We start from the raw sequence: 26,522 nt of genomic DNA, 5'->3' as shown, positions 1-26,522 counted from the left end.
CAAGGAAAAAGAAAAAGAATTCCCCCCACCAGAATCAAAGCAACACTATCACAACACTAAACAAGAGTAGACAATACACACAGAATCCACCTCTCGTCCCTTCACCTCTATTTCACTCTCAATCTACGTTCAGTCAATGTTTTGCTCGTTACCTCTTCCAATTACTGTCCTTATCTCGATTTTCTCGTGCCCCACGTTGGGCGCCAAAAAGACTGTGGTGGGTTGAGCCTGGCTGGGGGCCAGGTGCCCACCAGAGCCGCTCTCTCACTCCCCTCATTCACTAAACAGGGGAGAAAAGGCATAACGAAATGCTTGCAGGTTGAGATAAGGACAGGGAGAGATCACTCACTAATTATCGGCACGAGCAAAACAGACCAAACTTAGAGAGGGAATTCATCTAATTTATTACTAGGCAAAACAGAGTAGAGGAATGAGAAAATAAAATCAACTCTTAAAACACTTGCCCCCACCCCTCCCATCTTCCCGGGCTCAACTTCACTCCCGGCTTCAACCTTCCCCCCCTCAGCGGCACAGGGGGACGGGGAGTGGGGGTTACGGTCAGTTCATCTCACGGTGTTTCTGCCGCTTCTTCATCCTCAGGGGGAGGACTCCTCTCATCGTTCCCCTGCTCCAGCATGGAGTCCCTCTCACGGGGTGCAGACCTTCAGGAGCAAACTGCTCCAGCGTGGGGTCCCCCACGGGGCCACAAGTCCTGCCAGCAAACCTGCCCTGGCGTGGGCTCCCCTCTTCACGGGTCCACCGGTCCGGCCAGGAACTTGCTCCAGCGTGGGCTTCCCACGGGCCGCAGCCTCCTTCAGGTGCCTCCACCTGCTCCGGCGTGGGGTCCTCCACGGGCTGCAGGTGGAGTCGCTACACCCCCTCATCCTTCCTCCATGGGCTGCAGGGGGACAGCCTGCTTCACCATGGCCTTCACCACGGGCTGCAGGGGGATCTCTGCTCCGGCGCCTGGAGCTCCTCCTCCCCCTCCATCTGCACTGACCTTGGTGTCTGCAGAGTTTCTTACATCTTCTCACTCCTCTCTCCGGCTGCAAAAGCTCTCTCTCTCTAAGTGTTTTTCTACTTCTTAAATATGTTATCAGAGAGGCGCTGATTGGCTTGGCCTTGGCCAGCGGCGGGCCCGTCTTGGAGCCGGCTGGCATTGGCTCTGTCAGACACAGGGGGAGCTTCTAGCAGCTTCTCACAGAAGCCACCCCTGTAGCCCCCCCGCTACCAAAACCTTGCCACGCAAACCCAACACAGTAGGCTATTAATATTTAGGAAAATTTTAAAAAATTATCAATGTCTGTTTATACTGTTAGGTGCATAAATAGTTCTGTAACATCATAAAACCTGTCTATTCTCAGATGCTTAAATCATTTTGGAATCTAACAGAAATGCACTTTTGAACCTTTACCCTGAAGTCTAATTAAAAGTTATTGGAATTCCTACTCCTAAATGATTTTAGAAAGATGGAAGTCCTGAAAAATATTATTCCTGCAATTCTTTTAAATACTTCTACTTGTCACCAATTGCACATTTCCTTCTGTATTGCCAAAGTCTTTCATTAGATTATTGAGATGTTTAAATTTATCTTTTTCTTTAGAAGAGATCCAGGGATATTGGATTCTGCATTTTGTCGGAGCCTGTTAGCAAACAGCTGTAGATACTTCTCACATCTGTCATGACAGGATGGAGAGATCTTCACGTCTCAGGACTATCTCAGTAGATTTATGTCCTGGAAATTTTTAAGGTAAGAGTGATATGAGCATATTTGATACTGATGGGCTTTTATTTCTCTGCAAATGTATCCTGACTCCTGTTTGCTGCTCTTAAAAATGACTGGTTTTACAGCTTATGTGCACCAGGTTTAGCTTAGGGCAGTTCTCCACAGTGCGTAAGATGTGAAGATTTAGATGTGTGAGATGTTTATGTATATGATGCACAGAAGGGAACCAGGGATCTCCACAGCTTGGGCAGCATCTGCTGACTTTTCTCATGCCAGCAAAGATATGAGAATTGGAAAGGAAATGAACACAATGGGGACATGGAGAAGGACATGGAGAAAATTAATTGGAAGCCCTGTCTCTCTCTCTCCCCCCTATTTCTACTGCAAAGAAATGCTTATGGGGAAGACTTTTGTCCCATATGTGATGGAGGAGGTGTACACAGGAACTGCTCATTCTGCTCATAGTTCTTATCCCATTTCTTAGCAATTCTACCAGGAGTAGCCCTGCATGCAAGCAGTGAGCTATCAATTTCCTGCTGTAAAACAAAAAAAAGAGTCTTAAGAATAAATTTCGTGTTGAGCAAGCCAGTTACTCATCTGTTGGTGGATTTTTCCTCCTGACTAGCTTCACTGCAGCCTTTGGTCTCTCTTTGCTGGTTTTCTCCAGCTTTTCCCATAGTGATAGGTAACTGCTCCCTGTCTGCAATGCTGCAGGGAAGCAAACCCCAGCCCAGGGCAGTGGAACGCTGTCCCTGATTTCAGCCTCACCAGGAAGTTTCAGTCCCGAAATAGTTTACATGAAACTAGAGTCTACTTGGGAAGTTCATCCTTTCAGTCAGAGTGGGATGGGACCATTGCCTTGGATTGCAGCAGTACCTCAGTGAGGAGCAGCTGGGCTGCAACGGCTTAAATTTTCAGAGGTGCACACCACTCTCACTGGCTGGAAGGGTATGTGAACTCAGAAGTTAATGGCCGGGCAGGTACATACGGGAGCTCAGCTTATTCCCACAATTTTTAAAGTTGCTCCACTCCCTGCAAAAAGCATCTCAGAAGCCACAAGGTAGAAATGTTAAAGTTGACAGCACAATTCTATTAAAATCAATGCCAGAATTTCCGCTGACTTCCCCTGCTCCAGCCAGAGTCCATGCTGAAGATTTTGACTGCAGTCTGTTGCACACTGATACATTCAATACAGCTTTGTACTGCTCAACTTCGGTGTTCAGGAAATGTGTATCTGCTGATTGCAAAAGATGAACAGATTAAACTATTAGAGAAACTCCAGAAAGCCTGGGTTGCTGTTGGAACCTTGCTGTATTTTTATAACATTGAGTTATCTCATCTCACTTCTTTTAAAAATCTGAACTTTGACTAATTTTCCTCAAAAAATCTAGTTTTCAGAAACATATGTAGTTGACTGAAAATGTTTAACATTGCTTTCACTGAGGGTATAGAGAAAGAGAAACTTTTTGAAGGCAGAAAATATTAACAGACAAGGCAAATTGAGGTGAAAGTAGAGTGGCATGGCCATGCAAGAAGAGAGCCCAGCCCACAATCTCAGCTTTCTTTCCTTCCATTTAAAGGATTTTAGTCTACCAGCAAGATCCAACAGAAGTTCATCACAATATGTTTCCACCCTAAAATGCTCCCCAATGTATCCCTCCTCCAAAAAGCAAGGGAAGTCAAAACATGGATTGAGGCTTGTGGATCAGCTTCCTAATGAGAAGGATGAGGTGCTCACATTGGGAACTCTTCTGCTATTGCTACTTGGAAGTATTGCTATACTTCTGAATGGGCCTCTGAGCTCCTGACTGACAAAATATATTATCTGTCATACTCTGAATTTTTTTTTACTGCGAGGAACAGTGATGCTTTATTATGGCCAGCACGGGGTAGCAGCAGTCAGAGTGTCTGTTAATTGAAAGGCATATATGCTGACCAGACACTGATCCTGCACTGGGTTATTAGCACATAGTCCGTAGTGACCATCTTCTGGATCACAACATACCCCTGTGAAAGAGGCTCAGCAGCATCCCATCTCCAAACACACAGCCCAGCTTGCTGGTGTAGTGGTACTTCTCCCAGGAGGTGGCTCAGAGAAAACAACCCCTAAAGCATATTATACTGCACATTATGGATCGGTTGGAATAAAAAACGCTCGAGGCAGGGTAGTGCAAGGGTGGCTCATCTTCTGGAAACACCTGGTTGAACCCAGCAGCTGCGGTGCAGTGGCACTTACTGAATGCCAGCAGCTTTAATGGGAAGCTAGTTCAATTAACACCGCTGCAACCAGCAGAATAGCGGACAGCTACTCTGCATGGAAGGGAAGGGGAGGAGTGAATTAGACTCAGACGATGGTAATTAGCAGAAAGGCATTTTGTCTGCCCAGCAGAAAAGCTCTTTATTACAGATAAAGTCCCAGCATGGCCCTGTCAGGGCAACCTGTCTCTCGAAATGTTGGAAGGGGGGAAGCAAGCTGCTCTGTTGCATTGATGAATGTGCTGCAGTGTTGGTAGGTAAACAGTATGTTTGTTTTTCATTTTCACAAAATATATTCTCCAGGATGCAGTTATGAGAAATTCACCTTGGAGCTCTAACATGAGTTTATTGGGATAAAAGGTATCCCTTAGTCCTGGGTTATAAGCAAAAGAAATATGAAACATGTATGGGAGATTGTTTTAGCCTTTGGTAAAACAGATAAAACATGGATTTTGAGTACTAGAACTTAGCTTTCTAAACCAACATTTCTTTTGGGATCTTTTAAAATGTTGCTGAAATTATCCAGGTTTAATTTCATCTTATGTGGCATTACAAATAATAAGTTGATGAATAGAATGAAACTTATTGATCCTACCTGTTAAAATTACAGAGTTGGTTTCCCTTCAGTTTTGTTAGAAGAAGAAGGAAGCCTTATTCCTAATCTCTCAAAATATTTTGCAAAGCTTCCAGTCATTGACTCCTGCTTATGAATAGGTAAAACATGAATGCTGCTGGACAAGATGCTGCCGTGCTGAATTCATGGCAAATTTTAGTAATAGAAATGCGGTGTTGTCAGACCATCACTGTAACTGGTGCATCTGCAGTCACACAGCAAGCTGAAAGCAAGATCCTGATCTCAGGCATCCCAGTTATCAGCTTTTTCCTCAACCAATCTTTTCCATGAAGTCATTTCCCTGGCCCTAAAAATGCCTTTGATTATCGGTTGCCTGGATTTGAACCAGATGAGGCCATTTTTCATCTGAGTAATTTTAGCCTGTATTCAAAGTGTTTGCTATTAATACTATAAATCAAGATAGCACAGTGTTCAAGGAGTGGCACATTTCTTAGAATTCAAATATAGTATCACTCTGACTGTGATTTAATGAGAAGAGCTCCGGGCTGCAGTCTCACTCATGGGCGGCACAAGGTCCAGCTCTTGTGGCAGGAGTTGCACCCCCCAGTCAGACCTCAGCTGCGTGCAGACCTCACCAGCTCACTGTCTTTTTCTGCAAGACAATTTTCTCTTAGTTGGTGTTACCCTACATCAACTTTGCTCCCTGCTTTGTAGAAAGAAGGATCAAAAAACCCCAAAATCAACTAGGTGTCTTCTCTTCAAACCTCACCTCACTGGTGCCTTACTTTTATGCTTGGGAAATTCCATTATTTTCAGGATGGGTTTACATCCTTGAAGGGAGAATCAGACTCTGAAGTCTGCCAGTCTTGTATCTCATGGCAGAAAGTGGTTTGGATATAATACTGAGGATGAATTCACCTTCAGTTATCTCCACAGAAGCACTGTTATTTACTCTTTTGTAATGGTAGAGCAACAACATTTAACAGATGTTGTTCCTTACTATTAATCAGCAAAATCACTTAGCACCAGCTTCAACATGCTGCTTATTTTCTGTCTTCACCACTGGGAGGAAGTAGCACAGGAATGAAACTCCACAGAACTGGTTCTTGTGTTTAAAGCCGTGATTGCAGTGAATGGCTGGTTGGGTGCAGGATGGGTCACCGCAGGTGCTTCGTGCTCCTGCATGCTGTTTTTGCTGCTGGCAGTTCTGTTCTTTGTCAGCAGGAGGTGTTGCCCAAGAAATATTTATCCACCAGAATGTTCCTACCACCTGCCTGTCTGTGATTCGGTTACAAAAGGCATTTGCATCTTTTGAGGACTGCAAAGGCATGAAATACCTGTGTCCAGAAGAGGAAGTGGAGGTGAAGTATCCCCTCTGTATGTCCCAAGTGTGATGAGATCTGGTGCATAGAGGGCATAACACTCCCTTCATACTAGATTTCATTACATTGTTTTTTCTCCGTGGAAATTAAAAATCCTCTATCCATGCCTTCTTGCTCTTCTTTTCCCATCCCTCCTTTCTGAAAAGGTAGGCTAGTTTGGATGTACTCAGAGTTAAACACAGACATAAACTCCACGTTCCTTTTGATGTAGCACTGACGAAGTGGAGGTGAATTAAGTTCAAAGCAGTAACCAGAAACTACTGCATGTTTCTGGGCATTTTTAAGTTTTGGGGTTTTTTTGAGTAAAATATACTCTGTAGAAATGTGCCAGTATAATTGGCTGACTCCTGAGTCAAAGTGACAATATTTCTGTGGTTCTGAGAATATAGCATTGAAAAAAACCCTGTTAATTTGAACATTCATCATGTGATTTGTTATTGTACGTTAAACATTCTTATCTTTAAAATAATGGCCCAGCTGTTATCAGCCATAAGATTCCCACTTCTCCATTTAGTTTGAAGATTGGGATATTACTGAGGTTCTCCCAGGGTGACACTGAACACTTAGAGGACTATTCGCAGTGGACAATATTTCTGTTTTGTTTCTGTCAGAAAAACCATGCCTTTTCATTTCCGGGCAGTATTTCAGTATTCATTAAGTAGTAAAGACTAATAGTGCAATCCTTAATTACTCAGTCCAGAACTGAAGGGAGAACAGAGAAGTTAAGGATGATGTTTTAATAGCGATTCTCTATTTTAACAATTTTTGCTGTTGATGCTACGCGGAGCTTAAGACCGGGTACTCCAAATGGGGGGGAAAGATGAGGGAAGGAGTGAGGAGATAAGGAAAGGAAGAGGTAGCTGAAATAATGGGAAAATGTTTCTGCATTTCCTCCAAGCTAGTGGCACCAGCCTCAACTCAAACCACAACTAGGCTGTATAGACACCATGAAGTCTGGTATGCTGATAAATCAGGCCTGCTGCAAAGATGGATCATGTTGGAGACAGACCACCCCATCCCAAGGGGGCGTGGGTCTGGGGCTGAGCTGAGGACCACAGAGGTACCCAGGGCAGCAGTGGTTAGCCTTGCCTGACTGCTTCTGATTGCAGGTAGGAAAGGAAGGGAACCCTGAGCTGGATTTCCTGCTGCGGCAAACAGAGCAAAACCATACTGGAGCCAAGCCCAGAGGAGAGGATGGAAGGCAACAGCTGGGATTTGAGGAATGGGGGCTATAGGAGCTGGTTTGGATCAGTGCCTGCTGCATCCACTTTTAGTAGCCTCAGTTACAAGGAGGATGTTTGTGGGGGTCCCCTTGTCTCCAAAACCTCCTGCCCACATGTCTTCATTGCCAGCCTTATCACAGCACTTACAAAACTGCAAATTATTATAATTTCAATGTAAAAATCCTGTAATTTGACATGGTCTCACTATAAGTTACCATGTTTGCTTTTCAGGGTCTCGGCCTCCTGCCACTTGCCTTGCAAAAATTTATCAGTGGGGATTTCATTCCTGACTGACTAGTGAGGGAAACACTGGTCACGGTGTAAAGCCACCCACCTGAAAGTGCATGCAGAATTATTTTCTCCCCTTCAGCACTAACAGGAGACATTGATTTCTCTGAGATCAGTGTTCCTTGTTCACTTAATGTAGTGCTTAGGGACCTCTGCTGAGCTTACAACTTGAGCATTGTACAAACATTGCAGAAGATGGCTTATTTACTATTTTTATTAATGTAAACTTTATAAGGCAGAAGATACATATTTTTTTAATCCATCATGGTGTTAAAGTGCTTTTTGTAATATGATAGCATGCGTGCCAGAAATGAACAGTGCTGGGCACTGCTTCTCCCTGCCAGCTCCAGCCAGTTCAGTGGTAGAGCAGGAGCTGCTAACCCGGGTAGAAGATGGCTCCCAATGGCTGGCTGTTCCTTTTACATTTGTTCTCTTAAAGCAGTTATGAGAAATTGCCATGCAAAAATGCAGCTTGAGTTACTCTGCCTGCAGGCGAGGGTCAGTCCCTGTCTAAGGCTCACTGTCTATCGTGGTGTGCACAGCATGTGTCACTTCTCAAGTGTTTAAGCACACAGTGCTCTAGGAAAAGTCACCATCTGTGATCTTCAAGGTGTCAGGAACAGGGTGCACAGAGGGGGGGGTGTCAAATATGGTAGCATTCAGAGCAAGATGTTTAAGTCAGATAAAAGACGAGGCTTCTTAAATCAAGGGATCTACTAGACACAAAATGCTACTTTTGTGCTGCTGCCATTCTCCTTATTCAGCTAAAGAATATTGGGTGTTTGTCAATTGTTTCTCCTTCACCTATTTATATAAAACATGACATTAAGCCCAGATGAGTGTTCCCTTCCCACTACTTCTCCTCCCTCACAGCAGGGGACATTTAAAGACAGGTTTATATAAAACACCTGCTGCAAAAAGCAGCATATTGGCATGATGCACCCACCCTGTCATGGAATAGCATCCCTGCAAATGCAACTTCTGCCTTTGAGAAGCAAGATGCTGCAGTTGCTGAGATACGGGAATAAGTCAGGCTTAGGTACCACCTAAGGCTCAGCATTGCATAGTTGGGAAGATCAATGGGAAATGTAAGAGTTGTAGTCTCTTGTAAGCTAAATAGGAATCCTGTTTTCTTATAAAAATAAAAGCAGTTTTGCTTCCCAAATTCTACAGGACTCTGGGTGTCAACAAGTAGCTGCCACTTTTAAGTGGAGGCCTGGTTTGAGTCCAGAGATTGCCTGGGTCCAAGCAGTCACTGATGCCACCTGGAGCTCTGGAGAGGTATTTTTCTGAGTTAGCCTGGCCAAATACAAATAAAGATCATAGACCTGCCTCCCAGACTCAGCTTTAAGGCAAACCCCAAAAACCCCACGAGCCTCTCACCACTGGAGCACAGCCTGCTTCTCCCTTACACAAGGCTCAGCTCACAGCCCTTTACCACTGAGTCTCTGCCACCAGTCCATTCCTCTGCCAGCGGCCTCACAGGCTTCCTGGAGCACAGCTGTAGGAGCCCTGAGCTGACTAACAGCTTTGTTACCCTAAGCAGCCCCACCTGCAGGCTCTATTTGAGCTCAGCCCCAGGCACCTAGAACCTTCTCTGAGCTGAGCTGTGCAGTTGCTGCTCCAGCCTTGTCTCCTAGATGGACCTCAGCCAAGCTAATGGTGTAAGTCGCTTTTCTTTTTGTTCCGGGGGCAGAACTTCTTTTTCTTTTTTTCAGGATTACTGCCTTTCAACACAAAGGTGATCTTCTGCCTGGTACTAACTCACCTGTGATAGCAGTAAAGCTTTGCAAAGCCTTGGGCTTGAGCCTAGCAGATGGGGAAGAGGGGAGCTTGTTTTTGTTGATAAATGTTTAATAAGGTGCATCAAAGAAAATTGCATAAATTAGCTGCTTGTGAATTGTGAGCTGTTATCTTGGTAACATATCTGGAATCCTGTGGTAGTGCATGTGTTGTATTGTTATCCACATAATTGCCTTGCGATCCAGTGCATGGTGCAGCAAACAGCTCAGCGTCGACAGCGCAAGATTTTATTACTGATTCACTGATACGCCCTGATTAGTCTAATTTCATTGAAGGAATCTGCACTAACTTTAATTAAGGGAAATTGGACAGACTGTGTAGCTTCCAGAGGTTCTTTTGTGTGTATGGTGTGTGAGGGGGGAGGTGTTGATGATCTGTGGTTTTTGTGTGGGTGGCAGAGCAGATTTCTCTCTATGTTGTCTCCGTGTACCCATCTGCAACATAGAGACCCTGGTCCCAAATCACAGTTGAGGTGAAGCTTAGGTCATTTGCAAATTACTTTTATGGGTGAATGTGCAGCATATAATTATATCTGAACCAAACATACTCTCTTCTTCCTAAATAAATTAATACAATATATGTATGGTCTGCCAGAGCTGAAAGGTTCAGCATCTGGGGATCTGAAAGTGCTGATGTGCAGTGCTTGGAGAAAGGAATTTATACGAGGTATTTACAAAACTAAAACTCACAGCTTTTTAACAACACAGAAAAGACAGGGCATGAGGAACAAAGGCAGAACAAGGAGCAAGGCAACATGCTGAGAAGAACTTAAGTTCACTCGTAGGACTCTGGTGTGCCAATTATTCCTTGACACAAAGCCTCCTGTGCTTTTTCTTGATCAGTGTCCATAATTATGGACTAACCTACCTTGTTCAGACCTGTAACTCTATTCCTCTTCTCCTCCGTGTCTGGCAGGGGTCTGATTTCTGAGCATGAGAGGACTATGGTTGACCATACTGGGCTGAGCACATGCAGAGTGGGGTTGAAATACTGTAGTTATTAACTATGGATTTAATCATACTGCAGCTCTGTTGTTACAAGGTTCTCGGGCAATGGCTAAATTCAAGGAAACTAAAAGGAAGCTGGTTTTCTTAGCTGATTTATTGGTAATGCAATTCTAATTACCACATACACTCACTACTCTCCCTTCTCTCACTCCCTCCCAGAGCTGATTTAAAGATGAAGCTAATGGTGCAACAATGACTTTCTGGTTTACTACTTAATGCTGTAGTTTAAGACAGCTTCAGTATTTTCTGAGCTGCATTTTCATGTCAATATGAAGACTCAAATGAAGTAGTCTGCACATGGCAATACAAAAGAGGTACAGAGCCTAATGTGAAAATTTTTCCAAAAAAATTTCCAAAAAAATTTCCCCCAAAAATGTTTTTAGAGAAACTGAAAATTTACCAATGGAGATGTGCTTTTTCCCTGTGGCAGTGGAGCATGGGCTGTGCGTGCCTGCTGCCCTGGCAGGAGCAGCAGACAAACCCACAGAATAAAGGTAGCACCTGGTAAGTGGCACCTGAACAAGGAAAGGTGGGGAGGAAGGTGGCCTTCCCGCTGAGGCACTCAATTATGGACCCTAGTGCAGAATTTAAAAACAAATACATCTCCAAAAAACCCAACCCCTCAAAAAAAACCCACGTAGGATTAGTCAAAGGGATTAATTTTTTCTTTCCCTTATCTTTACTTGAAAGAAATGACCTTGCAGCCACACTTTATGTAGTGGGCAGCATTTGAGAGATGTCTGAATGGTTCAAGATGGTGCTGTAGCAACATTAACGAATGATGTGAAAATTGGGTTAAGCTAAAAGCAGAACTAAACGTGACTCTGTGCTTACAAATGCTTCATGCAGACATGAATGCAAACAAGGACAGACCTCTCTGCGGAGGCCACACAACTGTAATAGGAGCAGTGCTGTCAGGATAAAAAAATTGTGATCTCTGACAATTGACTAATAGAAAGTGACATCTGCTAAGTGAAGAGCCAAGCCCTTTGCTGGTGCCAGTCGGCCATGCAACTAGTGAATTGCCTCTGCTGGCTGCTCTGCTTTGCTGTACCAACGATGGGACTCATGTCCAGAAGCATTAAGCCAAAGAACACAAATCCAGTCAGACAGCATCAGTGAAGCCATCATAAAACATGAATAAGGCTGCTCTGGTCCAGCACAAACCCAGAAACGCCTCATTAAAGAATATTTTTGTTTGTCAGTGGCACTGCTGGGGCAAAGCTTTGTTGCATACCTTAGAGATGAATATGAAGCATGAGGTGCTTTAGGCTGTATGTAAAACTTTGTCTCCCACATGGTGTTGGCTTTTATGCGTCAGCGAGCAATGCACAGTTATTAGCTGGGTGAGAGAGCAATGACACATGTTAATGAACTTCACTGGCAGACACAAGACTTAAAGCAGCCCCATATCCAACAGTGGAAATGTGTAATTTCAGACCTGCAGGTCTCTTCCAGGAAAACGTGATGAGCAGGAGCCCAACCCGTTGGACCTAGAGACTGTCTTATGTGGGCATGCCTTTGAGCAGCTGCACTTGAACTTCAGCGCAGGGTCATCACCACGCGTTTGCCCAAATATTGCTTCTTACTATGTATGTGCATATCTGCGCGATGGGTGACTTTTGAGTGTTAATAATTCACTCTCCACCCAACTCTCTCTAAAGAGCAAATTGCTGCAAGGCTTCCTACTGAGTTCTTAACAGTAGAAGAAACAGGCTGTTTAAATGAAAGTAATTTAAAATACCGAGCTTTGGAAACCATTAGTATTTATAGTTCTGTTGTAACAGCACTGGCCTGCAGTTCCCACCGCTGTCTTTGAGAAACACCTAACTACAAATAAGCAAATCTACCACTAGCTATTTATTCAAAAGTGAAGGCTTGTGACTGTTAATATTACCATGATAAACATGAAATGGGCATTCAACAAAGAGAGACTTTACAAAAGGAGATAGGGAGGGGTGAAAGCAAACGCTTCCCACAACTCTCGTCTCCATCAAATAATTGATTAAACAAAAGGGAAAAAAATGTCAAAGGCACTCTGAATTCAATGCTTAAATAATTTTGGACATCAGGAATGGGCTTAGTAACTGCATGCAGTGAGTGTGATGTTTAAGCTGAGCAGAGGCAGAGATGGGTGGTGTGGAAATACATAAGAGAACAGGAGCCTGGATGTTCAGCAGTGGATGGACATCTGCTCTTAAGCTTCTGGATCAGTAATTAGCAACTCAGATTTTCTGAAGTGTTGAGCCTGACAGCTCCAGCTGGCTTCTGTTGTAATTATTCAGAGTTCAGTGTTCAAGATCGATGCCTTGGAAATATTTTTTTCAGTCTAGCCCTGCATTTAGAAATCTAAGTGTTGTCAGCAGTTTGCTAAAGGCTACCTGACTGGCAGAACTTGCAGGCTGATCCTGAAAACACAGTATTGCTTTTAAAAGCTGGAGTTAGGGATGGTGTGCTAAGGCATACAGATACCTGCATGGAAATAGGCTTTAGTATGAGGGATTCCTGTGCTGCTCTGCCATGTGTCATTCAAGAAGGCTGCTCCAAGGGGCTTTAGCTACTTCTCTTCATTATCTGCTCCTCACAAGAAGCTTTCAGCTTCAGTGCTCTTACTCTGGCTCCCATAGAGGAGAGAGACAGATAAACCATAAGGTTGGTAGGCAGAGATGCCATAGTATAAATCTTTAGAGAAAGTATTAAAAGGAATGAACTGTGGTCAGTTTTTGATAGACTCTTTTTGAGAGAGACTTTTTTTGAGAAAGGTTGATGTCATAGATACTGGCAATACTTTGGCAGAAGAGAAAGAGGAGCCAGTGACTGGTTTGTCATCTTTTGGTCATTTATTAGTCTTTTATGTATTCCAGACAGAAAACTCAAATATGGTGAATATCTTAATGGAAAAGGGAAGGTGCTGAAAGGTAAACCAGAGATTGATAATTTATTACAGAATATACTTACTACATTTTGACTGGTAATATCTCTGTTGTTAAAGTTGCTAATTATTTCCTTCTATAATACTTCAGTTGGATTTACTTAGTTTGGTTGAAGTTTATAAGAATTTGGGGTGAAATTTGCAGTGTGGAGCTCTGAGCTAAAAATTTGAGCAAAAAATTTCTAAGTTTGAAGCCAATATTTTTACTGAACTTTTTGAATCTCTTTTTTTGCCTTACACAAAATGAAAAGCCTTCAAAGATTACAGGCCTTCTGTTGTTGGAAAGCCTCAACTCTGAGATAGCTGAGTTGAAAGCTCATGGAGTCCTTGAGCACTTCAGGATCTATTGATGAACAGGTTATTACTGAGACTGGCTGAGAAGGTATTCATCCAACTTAGCTTTTCCTCTGTGTATAGAAATAAAGCTATAATGAATTGTAATGCAATTATGAATAGCTCATGGGTACCTGGCTGGTGGCGCTGTTAATCAAATTGGAGGTGCAGAGCACTTGACTGCAACCCAGGGTAATTTGTTATGCAAGGCAGAGATTGAAATAGTTATTCTTCTGGTGTCTCTGGTGGTTGTCTCCTCTAGTGCATGATGAGGAATGGAATTCTTAATATTAACTCACAAAGTTTTGAAACAAAAGTCATGGCACGTCAATGACACAGCATGAAACTGCACATTTATTTCTAAATTCTTACTGATACCAAGTATCCCCTAATATCTCCTTCACATTGTTCTCTCAATTTGGACAGCGAAATAAACTTGTTGCAGCCCTTCAGAGACTTATATTAAGATACCAAAGGCCAGTTATGTTTTTCAGAATGATGCAGTTACCTGTGCTTCAGATCTTAAAACTGGAATTCAGTTAACAATTCTGTTGTTCTAGCCTAGGCACTGTAGGAGCTCATGGGTTTTGTAGAAAGACGATTAATGGTAGTGAAAGCAATTAATTATGAAATGGCATTATGGAATACATGCAATTCCAAGTGAATTGTGTCTCAGTTATTTGAGCTTCTTAATGAACCACAACTTTAATGATCACTGTCAACAGATCTTGTAGGTGTAAGAAGAAAACTTACAAACAAAAAGAAGAAATCTAACTAAATTCATCTAGAAGGAAAGACGAAGTAACAAGCAGTAACCTCAAAAAGTTTAAACTTTTGGCAAAGTTGTAAGACAGGTAAAAGCAAGGTCCTTTTATATGAAATGTTAAACACCTTTGATAGGAAGTGGTTGTACCTGAGCTACTTATAACTGAATTTGAGTGAATTATTTTTTGCAGTAGCTCATGAAATATTCACATTGGCTGACACAAGAGCTTTCTCAGATGTATTAGTGAATGGCTGAAAGACTCAGCAAAGGATGGCAAGTGTCAGACCTGAGCTAAAACATCTCTATGGAAAATGGTAATAGCTCTTGTCCTTTTTAACACCTTCCCTAGCCAACAGGACGAGAAAGTACGGAGTGTGGTGAAAATGCCTGGGGATCCTATGGTGCACCTACCACTACAAATAGAAAAGTTAATTCAAAAGGAGGTGAAGGCTTGCAGAAGATGAGATGCTCCAGCCTGGAAAGGAGTGGAGAATCTCACCTTGCGGAGGAGGCGGGTGGAAACAGAGGGAAAGGAGTATGAACTGGGAACTTGCAGAAAACAATAGGTGCGCATTTACAGATTTTATTATTGGGCAGGAAGGAGCTGGGGATATTAAGAGAAGCAAATCTGTTTCTTTTTCATAAATATAAAAGCATGCAAATGAAGTACACAAAAATGCCTTGCAGCAGACAAAAGAGCAGGAGGGAACAGACAACTGTTTCAGCAGTAGCTTTGTGCATGGATCACAAATGGTCATGAGCATCTCTCCACACAGCAGTTACCCTGCAACAACACAACAGTTTCTGGCTATTTATATATATTTATATTTAATTACCAGGAAAATACTGACAGGCTAGAGGATATTCTGGGAAGAGGAATAATTACTTTGAGAGGGCTGAGGGCAAAACTGACCTAAGCTGGGGGCCTGGAAGGAAGGAGGGGAGGGAGGTGGATGCCCAAACCCAGATCAGGCCACTCTAGATCAGAACATTCTCTTTAGATCCAGTCAGTATTTTCTTCAAATGTCAAATTACTTGCAGCTTTTCAGTACCTTCCTACTTGCTTCTCTGTCATTGCTGCATCTGTTTGAAAGTGTCTTGAAGATGAAGTAATTTCCTGGAGGAATTCCTGTATGTGTTTTCCCCTGGCAGTTCATCATTTTTATCTGCTATATTCATTGTCAGGAGGAAGATGTGTTGGGGTTTTTTTATTATTTTTTTTTACATATATGGAGCAATTTAAACTACTCTTTCTCATTTTTCTTTTTGCAGGTTTAGTTATTAACTAGCTCCTGCTGATTTCTGGTGTTTAACCTTTCTAGAAACTTGACTTTATTTGTTTCTCTTTTTACAATCATCCAGATACTTAGGTTTTTTCAGAGAATTTGTTCTGAATTCCTCTCTCAATATTTACTTGACTGAAAGGATGCAACAGAACTGACTACTGCATTTCAAGTCCCACTTTCTGCATCAAAAGAAAGCAGAATATTCTGCTAATTCCCTCTACTACTTGGGGAAAAAAAGGAACCAAAGACCAAACATGAGTTGTGTGGAGTATATCCTAGTGTAATGACACAACTGTTCAGATGTTCATTCATCAAAATGCAGACATCCATTACATGAGATGCATGTCAAGCCATGCAATAAGCTGCTTGTATTTCATGGGAATGCTTGAATGTCCTGCCCATGTTACAGGTATCTTCCCTAGAGAGGGCACAGAGATCACGTTATTCCTTTTCCATACAGAAATCCTTTTCACATACGGAAAATGTTATTGGTTCCCTCTCACTGCTCTGAACATCTAACAGCCATGCATCGTGTCCCCATCTGATGTTTATCTTTCTTACAAACTGGAGGGTATTGCTGACTCCCTGTTATTATCATCAATCCTTTTCTGCAGAACTGTCAGCCATGTAATTGCTCCTTGTCCTAAATAGGCCTAGAAAAGTATATACAAAATGCACATTCGGAATGAGAACTTTGAGGAGATTCATCGCTGCAGAACAATCCAGTGGAGTCATCGTTAAGGGGAAATGGAAGGCCTAACAGCGAGGCTAAGAAACACTCAGCAAACCTAATTAACCAGGGAGCATGTTTGATGAAATGACATTCCTAGGTAAATAGTTACATTAAAAACGAATTTTAAAAAAAGCAGCAATAACAGGATACATCGTCACAGGAGAAAATCAAAGCTGCAGTCATCTGCATTGTTAGATGATACCAACTGGAAGTAAGGAAACAGGAATAAAGGCTCAGTTGATAATGGAACGTGTACTTGGAATGAATCAAGATAGGCGTGAAAATATTGGGGACAAATGATGTTTCTGAGAAACCTACATATATTTGCCGTGTTAATGAAGTTTGGAGTCATGGTAAGACTTTTCTGCTTCATGAGAGTTTGCTTGCAGTGGCTTTTCTAATTGCAAAGTGTTCAACCTTTTCAGCAAACAGACATGGGAGGAAAAATGAAACCTCTCTGATGTCTGCTTGCTGACAGCAGTGGGGATCCAGATTATACTAGTCCAAGAGGACCAAGCTATGTCTTTGCCAAACCTTAGACCAAGTAGGAAAGAGCATTCTCTTAAAAGAATAGAATATATAAGCAAACCCATTGATTTTTACCCCTAAAAATTAATGTAGGTGACTTTACTCATGTCTACTGAACCACTGATACTGGCATAACTTTACTGCACAAAGTTAGTATGTCTGATGCAATCAGTGCCCTTTGTCTTTAGCTGAAAAAGGAGGGGAGAAAACTTCTGACTTCTGAAAGAAATCATCATGTGAGATCCCCTCTGATATCTGCAGGAGAAAAGGAAGGATGAAGCGAGGCGTTTATTGGCTTGCAATTCCTAATTTATGGGGCTAAAGGCTGCTTATTGTTGGCAGAGTTATTACTTGTTTTCAACCAATTTAGTTTGTTGTGAATTGGGGTTTGTGCTTGGGAAGGAAAGGCATCATTATATTAGTGATAGTAATGGTGAGGAAGAAACAATTGAATGTTTCATGGAAAAGCTGTGACACAGTTTCTTCTGTAAAAGAGCTACCTGAGGAGGATTTTATGTGTGCCCTGGAAGGCAAGCTCCAGATCTACCCTCCATTGCAGATCTGGGTTTTCTTTCCTCCTTTTCCAGACTGTGAGGGTGTGAGCAGGCTTGAAAAACACAGCTCCAAAAAGTATCCTTACCTTCGTTTCACCTGATGCAGCAAAGCACCAAAATTATACTACCTGAAGAATAGAGATAGTTCTTTGATGCCAAAGAGAGATGTCAATGAAGAGATACTTGTGGTATCAGAGAAATGCTGCCAAAAGAGGGAAGGCTTAAACACAGGTATAGTTTTCTTTTAACAGAAAGCAACAAGAAGTATTTTCTCAATGGGGGACCAGGAGGCGGAAACAGAAAAATAAGCTCAAATAACTTGTGCCTAAAGCCTTGAGGGCAACACAACAGCCTGACAATTGATTAAAAGCAAACAAAATTCAATAGCTTTCAGAGCTATTTACCAGCTAGGGCCAGGTGGACTCGAGTGAATGTTGTCCTGCAGTTGATAAGGACTGAAAAGCGGAAGAGATCTTTTTGGGATGCATGTTTAGCACCGCAAATCCCTCTGACCTTTGAAGACCTGCTTTTCCTCCTACCTACTCTGAGATGCTTTTTCCCTCCATTTTGCAAGGGTACGTAGAAAGGTGTGAGTGCACCTGCTTCATTTAGGCTATCTGGTGGAGGACAGTATATGACAAGTAACAGGGAAAGCAATAAACAAGCACAACAACATAAACTGGGCAGACTAGTGATAAAGGACACAGTATCCAAGGCTAAACTCTTTTGCCACTAGTTGATGGGCCAATTAAACTACTAAGAGGGAAGAAAGATGAATAGGAGCACTGTGGGATACTCAAGGGGAAACTAGGATTATGCAGAAATTTTTAAAGAAATCTTCCTGACTTATCTATGCTTAAATCATAAATATGTCATCATGAACAACACTTAGCCATAAAAGGGTATGTTTGATCAAAGATGCCTTGTAAGTGCTTGTGCCATCAATAACACCATATATTTGTAGGAGTTACTATGCATTTACACCCAGAGTGACTGTGGCCGACCCATTGATTTGACTGAGCTCCGCTTCAGAAGCGGCTAATAAATCAAGAGAAAGGGAATAGGATCTGCTGGTGTGGGCGTGCTGCTCGTTTCAAGTGCGTCAGGCTATGGCCTCTGCAGTGAGGGAACAGAAAAAGATTGCAATTACCTGAAACACGGTGCTGTTTTGTGCATGCTGGAAAGGTGAAGGGAATAGCAAAACCTGGCAATTGCTGCAGTGGATTGAATGCTGAACAGTTTTGCTTTTCACAAGAACAGGGGAAGGTTGGAGGGACAGGTCACTCCCCAATGACAGCAGGATGTGACTGCCCCAGATTTAGCTCTTCCTGCCTGATGCAGCCCTCCAATGCTGTATCACTGTGCTTTGGGCCCCAGTGTGTGCAAAACACAGCTTGGTCTTGTGCTGTAAAATACCACTGGGGTGGCTTTTGATACGTGCAGGGTACTTTGGATACTTTGAACTGGAAAAACATATTAAAAATTATGTCTCACGGGCCATTTTAGGCTGCAGGCTAACAGGGTACCAACTCTTCTACAAAGTGTAGGGAAATAGCTGCAAGATATGAAAGATTACTCATATTGATGTATAAATATTATTTTACATGCACAAGGATAATATTCCCTTTGTCTTTACAGAAAATCACCAGCTAAACCTTGGCACACCTTGAGATTACCTTGCTCTCTGGTGGAGAACAGGAAACCTCACTCCTGGTAAAGGCAGTGGTAAGTTTTGCATATACACTTTTTTTCTTTTGTTCTCCCCCCCCCCCCCCCCACCTTTTCTCAATTTTTGGTCTTAAAGACCCTGTGCTGGAATTGCTGCTGGTGTTGGTGAAACTGCTCCATGTTAACACTGCGCTTTGGCTTTGACCTTAGGCAATTCTAACAGAAAACAGCCCTGTGGCTAATAAAGTGATCTGCAGAGTGTATTTATGCATTATTTAAACAAAAAGCAGGACTGTAAGCTGCCTATTTTTCCTTCTGAAGAGCCGGCCCAAGCAAGGTAAGCTGGGTAGCTGTCACCTATGCTGTGATGACCTGAAGTGTCAAGCGGGAACACAGCTTTGTGCAATGTTCACACAGATTATTTCTTCCAGGAACCAGGGGTACTAGCAGCTACGCTTTTACTGCCAAAACACAGCCCCTGATCTCTTTCCTTATTTTACCCCTTGCAGGGTAAAATATTACTGCATTCTGCTGAACCCGAGAGAGCAAACTGGGACAGCGTGTATGAAATCTCTGTGTATGTTCAGGCACAATTTTGCCATTCTGGAGTTATATTTGTTTACATTATCTGACATTACCTTGCAGCAAGCTGGACATAAATTGAGAATTAAGCATAGCTGTGGGCAACTAGCTTTTTGTGCACAATTGCAGTAATAATTTAGAGTAATTTCTTTTGCTATTTTGTTATGTCAGTTTTTTAACATTTGTAAGCCGTTTAAAATGAAAAGGCACATACAGGGGAGTTTGTTATAAACATGCCTCAAGATGCCATTTAGAATAATTGTGATGCTCCAGCCCTGCACAAACCTTTCACAGGGAGGAGATAAATACCTTTTATTAAAACAGGAGATGTCCACAGTGGAGACCAGCACTATATGACTGCAGGAAGCAACATAAACATCACTTCTTTCAAAATTCACTCCTTTTGGTGAACACACAGCCTCCACCTCGGCATAATTTTTCTTGAAGTGCTGGGTACTGAACTAAAGAAAAGCCATTTAAGGGAAACTGTCAATTATATAGGAAAACCAGAGTTCATTACTTAATGACTCAGTGCTTTGATACCGTAGGGGATGCTTGAAGATCAGGAAGTGAGTGGGAAATAAGTGGTCTCTGAGTTTACTGGGACACGTGCTTCTTTCTTTTCAGTGCCCTGTGAGGAAGTAACTGGCTATAGTGTATAGTGGGATTTTGTCGTCTTACAGGCTTTGGTTCGGCCCTTCATTTTAGCACTCAAATCTGAAATCCACTCTCAGAACTACAAGACCTTTACATAAGTGAGACATGATAGAGGAACATCTCAGCCACTAGAGTTTAATCTGTGTTACAAGCTCATCTAGATACAAAGCTAAGGGAAAATTTTTATTCCAGTTTTTTGGTTTTGCAAAACTTAATAGTGCCAGCAACATGGGAGGTGGGTCACAGAAAATGCCAATGAAACTTCCATTATTATCTGTTCTGTGATTTCTCTGCGTGTTATGGAAAATTGGTCTTGAGTCTTCACGTTCTTCTAGATTCCAGGTAGAGTGGGGAAAAAATGCTTTGCAATGGTAGAAGGGGTAAGATCGTGAAACGGAGCAGTTCAGTTCAATCTGGTTTCTGTTAGATTTGGAACTTTCAATGAAACCATTAAATAAATTACACAAGACACTGAAAGGAAAATGGTACGTCAGCACCTGATTCCTAGTGATTTGTGAGAGAGTAAAAAACTTACCAATGCTCATAAATTGTGTCCTTTCTGAATATGGTAGCCATACTCTTATATAAATTATTTTGCAGCAAGGAGTAATTTTTTACAAATGGCTTGTACATGCAAAACCAATAGTAATATTGAGAGTAATAAAGGAGTGGAATTCAGAAAATTGGGTTATAGTTTGTGGGTCAGGCTTGGCAAATAGGGAAGTTACTGCATTGCAGTGTATGTGGCAATAGCAAGGCTGATCAAAGTAATTGCAGCTAAAATACATGTGGAATGTTGTGGACAAAAGCAGCTAGTCCAGCCCTGAGCTAGAGGAGATTGATTTTCAGAAAGAAAAAGATAGGGTCAAACCAGAAATTGTGTGGTCTTAGAACAAAGAGCACATGGATGAGGTGGAGGGGAATATACTAAAAATAAGTGATGACAAGAGGATAAATTGGTCCAGACACCTCAAGACATCTGAGAACATATAACTTGGGCACAGGCTGTTCAGATGTGAAGCAGGCGCTGGAAGATAAGGGAAACACAGATAACAAGCGACATGAAGCATTCCCCTCCCCGGCTCCCAAGGACAACAGGGTACAACAGTGACAGTCGGGACCAGGAGTCAGCGAGAGGAGCAGCACTGGCATCGGCAAATGCTGGCACTGCCAGGCCAGATCCTTCCCCAGGGAGGTGTAACCAGCAGTGGCCACGGCCGAGCAGTAAAACAGGGGAAGAGCTGTACCATGTACCTGAGAGCCACCAGAAGATATAAAGGCTGCTTTTCCCCATTAACTTCCTCAAATCCGTTTTCTCTCCACAGCAATGAGAATTCATATTTTCCTGGCAGATCCTTGCTAATTCCTTGACTCAGCCTGCCAAGCATCAGAGGGAATTTGTGATGTTGTGGAGAAAATGGGAATTAATCCTGAAATACATCTCATCACGGGGTACATGGTGTCCTTTCTTCCAACTGGCACTGGGGATCTCTCTGCCCCTCATACACCTCCTTTAAGTCACACAGGTGACTGTATAGTAACGACCACTTCGTATATTTGTATTAGGGGGTCGCAAAATAATACCATGTTTGGAGGATATGGCAGTGACCCCACAGTAATTCTGCATGACCAGACTTGGAGAATTTGCCTTGAGTGTTTAGGAAATCTCTAAATGCTGATGCAATGAGTTCAGAGTGAATTATAACTGGTTTCCTTTTGATAGGTACTAGACTCTGGTTGATTCTAGCATGGTTCAAGGTGCAGTTATTTCACATGCTTCAAGAAGTCAGACTGTTAAAAGCACTAACCTGAGACCAAAGCTTTGCTCCATAAACAATACTTGGCATTCAGGCAGAATCAGTACAGGAGGCTAGTGAGCAATCCTGCAGTGAACGCTGAGTGACATTTTTCATGCTTTGGAAAGCAAAAGCCATGGCGTTAGGAGCATTACTTCATGTGAGGGGGCCTCGAAGTTCATCTTGTCTGCTTTGCTTCAAGGGTTGCTAGTGGCAAGTGCAGACAGGACAGCATTGCTTTTCTGAAACAGGGCCTCCCCTTGCCAGAGATCTTGGCATTGCTTCGCTGTTCTTCCAGTACAGTCTATGTCATATATTTAATCCAACCTGTAGGGTCCTGACATTTTGGGTTTTTTTCACCACCATCTCCAAAGGACCAAGGATCACAGTCTTGTTCTTGAAAAAAATCGGTGCTGATTCCTCTTGCATTAATTCAAGAGGTAACTGGTCCCTCACCAGCTGCAAACAGCCATAAATTGACCCTAGGATTTATTTGCATAATGATCTGATCCATTTTGTGCTGAAAAGTTGGTACCGGCCTTTTTGGATGATAATGGCCTGTGTGAGCCTTTCTGTGCACCTTATTAGCTTTATAAAGACATGCAGCAGATGATGCTCTGTGTTTGTGTTTGTAGTCTCAAGCTCGATGGTTTGTTATGACAGAAGTAGTTTGTGTTTTAACATATTGGGCATTTTTTATGTTCTGGAAGATTTATGATTAGCAAGTAGTCACAGAGCAACTCATGGTTTAGTCTAATCAGGGAAAGAAGTAATTATTTTTCTCAACAGTGGAGCAGTGATTTGAGTGTGTTTTCACAGTGTGAGAGGCACCTTGATAAGCCCAATTAGAGAAATACTTGTATTCTAATAGTCTACATTTGTTCACATCTCTGATCTTGTAAGGAAGGCTGCCCTCTTTTTTTATTTTATTATTATTTTCTTAAAGAAACAGTCTTTGTCTTTTCATGTGTCTTGGGGATCTCAAAAAGGAAAGAAAAGTGTAGTGCTTCTCTCGGCTGAGAGGTTTTTTCCTGATTCTCAGTTCATTTCGGAAGCTTGATCCAGCTGACAACTGCCCCAGATTGCTGCCCTGCTTATTGCTGTTGGTATTTAGATGTAATCAAGACTGGAGGCTTGATGACAGCCAAAGGTACCAGCAAGGAAATCTCCAATGACTCAGGCCCCAGCAGCACTGGCATGGGGCAGAATGGAGGAGAAGCAGCAGATCACTTAAAAGGCTAATTAGGGCCATGCCCTTGAAGAGGCATTTCTAGCACCGCTCTGAAGCTAGAGGCAGATGAAGGTATGCATTTCACATTACAAGTGCTACTACTAAGTTTTCCAACAAGCACTTTCTTTGCAAAGTACAGTGGCTTTAAAGTGCATTTTAGTGAGAGAGATGGTGAGGTGTTTAAATAGATGATTCATAACAGGCTATACTAAGACTCACAAAAAAAAAAAAAAAAAAATCAAAGTGGCCATTTATTTGTGAGATGAGCAGACAGCAATCACCAGAGAGGGTAATGAAGCACCTCCTCGCCATGCTGGCTCTTTCCCATCCTGCCTCCAAATACCTGCACGGCTCAGAAGAGCGTGCAATGATACATTTGAGGAGTGACCCTTGCTCCGCATTGCAGGAAGGCGATGGGTAGCCTTGCAGACCAGTGCAGAGCAGCTGAGGGTGGGAGGTACAAAGGTGAAATCCCACATTCAGGTCTGCTTCTGCAGTGCCACCTTTGTGAGGACCTGTGAACTCGCAGGGTGGTCTTTCTCATTTCGTGTCTCTGTGTGTATGCTTGGGAGTTCCTAAAAAGCTACATGCCAGTGATTCAGCTGCCAGAAAGATCTTATAACCCATTGGGAGGAAGGAGCAGCCAGAGAGCCTGAGAAACACTCGATGTCTCTTCAAATACCTAGAAACCAGTCAGGCAAAGGCTGTCATTGTTCCCCCAAAACCGAAAATAGTCACCCCAAGCCCTTCATGGCTGCTCCCGGCAGGGACCAGTCAGAAATGGGCTGGGAATAAACAGGATTGTCATTCTTAACGTAAGTACTGTAAATGTCAGTGATTAATGCGTCACCCATGGCCAATTTCACCCTGGTGTAGGCAATTAGAGATGAACAAGAGATTTTGTAAATGGCTTTATAAAGTGGAAAACCTTGGATTTATGGACATAGCTGATGTTTTTCCTAATATGCATCAACTAATTTCTTTCTTTATTTGTAGCCTGCATGTCCTCTAACCAGTCTTACACCATAGCAACAATAACAAGCTGATTGCTGTACCATTGCAACCAACGTGGATGGCAATGAAGAGATGTATTGTTGCTTCAACAATAGCAGAGGTTTCATTTCTAAAAAACATTATTTATGTCTTTTACTCCAGTCACAGATATTGTCTCTTTGTTTTCTGAACTTCTAGTGAGGAATAACTAACAAAGTGCTTGATAATGTTTTCTGTTTAATAAGATTCCTGGCAAGAAGGGCTGAAAAGCAATATGAACAGAAAGGGAAATAATTATGTTGTTTAAGCTCTTGTTTACTCACAATTCCTTAGTTTATCCTTCTGCATGTATGGCATGCTATAACATTTCCCCTTTCATTTTCAATGAAAAGAAATCACGGAAAGAGTAGAAGAAAACACTACCCATGTGCCTGGTGTGGTTTTCTTTAAACTTTTCTTGGTTTGATCAGTTTTGTTGCAATTCATGAATTCTCAGTTTCCTGTCCACAAGGTACAAACATCTGGGTTGTTTACTTCTCCCTCTCTCTGTTTCAGTCTATTGCTACACTGCCTTTGACAGCTCTGAGAGGCTGAGTGATTGTCCAGAAAGACAGAGCAGGTTTTAAAAATTGCTTTTTGAATTAGAAGCTGTCTGGTTCACTCTCATAACGATGCACTGAAGACGTGATCCAGTAGAAATCAGGCCTGCTCAGTACCTTTCATTATATATTTGCTACTAGAGAGAAATGAAGCATCTTACCTAGTTTTATTAACTTCCAGAAACTTAAGACAGGATTTTAGCAGTTCTCTGCTAAATATTCAAGGCGGGGGGGGGGCGGGGGGGAGAAAAATCAATGGCATGTGTTTAAAATTGTCAGTCTTCTCTGTGCTGAGCATGTGTAATGCTTCATTTCATTTTGGGGCTATGTATTCAGCTCCAGCATCAGGATGAGACATTGCTGAGAAGGCGCAGCTGACAGTAGCTCCCTAAAGTGAGCAAACATCCCCCTATATGGATGCTGTAAGGAAAAACATCGTCATTTGCCAGTTGTTTGGGTTCAGACTGTGGTCTCCCAGGCAGGAAAAAGCCAGAACAGCTGCTGGCATCAGGGGCAAGGAAGGGATGCTGTGTGCGCTGCTGCTGCTGGGGAGGGAAGGGGCCAGTGTCTGGCCTCCATCTCACTCCTTTTTTTGGGCAGGAAGGGCTCATCAGCTCTGAAGGCTAGTTTAACCTGGGTGGCAGGTGACTGTGGTAGCTGTAAGGACTAGAGACAGCTTTTGAGATTTGCATGTGTGCTGGAATATGCATGGCTTGTGGTCCCACTCCTCTTCCTCTGCGAAGGTGGCTGAAGGCAATGTCTGTCCTTAACAAGATCCTTACCCTGAGCCACCTCTGGGGCAGGAGAGGAGTGGGGATTCAAGCTGTTGTCCTCCCCTCTCCCCAGTCTGCTGGAGGCTCCTTGTCCTGTTTGCCAAGCCAGACCTCCCACCACCATCACTGCTGAGATGCAACCAGCTCTACATCACCATTAGTAGCACTCCCTAAACAGCCAGATGGGCAAATGCAAATGGCTGTTGTATACCAGCCCCCCATTCAAGTTTATCCTTTGACCCCTTTTCAGGCTCTTCCCCAATTCTGCTACTCAGGGTATTTTTTCCAGCAGAGATAGTACATCTCCTCTGGCTCCTGTTTTCCTTTTTCTATCTGTTACAGGAATTCAGATTATTGCCTACAGGGCTCAAATGGAGTCCAGATTCAGTTCAACTACATTTTCTTGGGTTTTTATTCCCCCCCCCAGGAAATCAAACAAACACCCTATCAGAAAATAGAGCTTCCTACTCTGTTTTTCCTGGGTGGAAGGAAAGGCCATATGGTTTATGAAGCACGCTGTGTCTTTTCTTTCCTTGTATTATGAACTCTTCAGGGAGAAAACTATCTTTATTTTCTCTCTTCTACACTGTGAAGTGTATTACTGGCCCCATCAAAGTTATGTATCAATTACAATGTTTTTCCCCCCAAAAGGGAAATAGGAAAAACCTTAAGCTCGCATGGGAAAATTTGGGTTGGAATATTTTGTTCCCAAGAGCTATTCTGAAAAATGAGATTTGTTCAGATAGGTTGTTTTTTGTTCTGAAGTACCAAGAAAATAGTCACAGTTCAGTTTTATGAATCAAAGGATAACAAACAAACGTTATTTCTACAA

General features: G+C 42.6%; 1 long non-coding RNA gene across 1 annotated transcript; it reads left to right on the top strand.

Moving 5' to 3' along the window:
• The first annotated feature begins 1,612 nt into the window (after positions 1 to 1,612).
• On the top strand, positions 1,613 to 24,425 carry LOC129200337 (uncharacterized). The gene is made up of 3 exons (XR_008574863.1): positions 1,613 to 1,750; positions 19,030 to 19,116; positions 24,322 to 24,425. It is a non-coding gene; the product is annotated as an uncharacterized LOC129200337 (long non-coding RNA).
• The last annotated feature ends 2,097 nt before the right edge of the window (positions 24,426 to 26,522 follow it).

The sequence above is a fragment of the Grus americana genome, unplaced genomic scaffold (genome assembly GCF_028858705.1).
Source record: "Grus americana isolate bGruAme1 unplaced genomic scaffold, bGruAme1.mat H_55, whole genome shotgun sequence".
In the NCBI taxonomy this organism is placed as follows: Eukaryota; Metazoa; Chordata; class Aves; order Gruiformes; family Gruidae; genus Grus; species Grus americana.
This window is presented reverse-complemented; position numbering and strand designations above follow the sequence as displayed.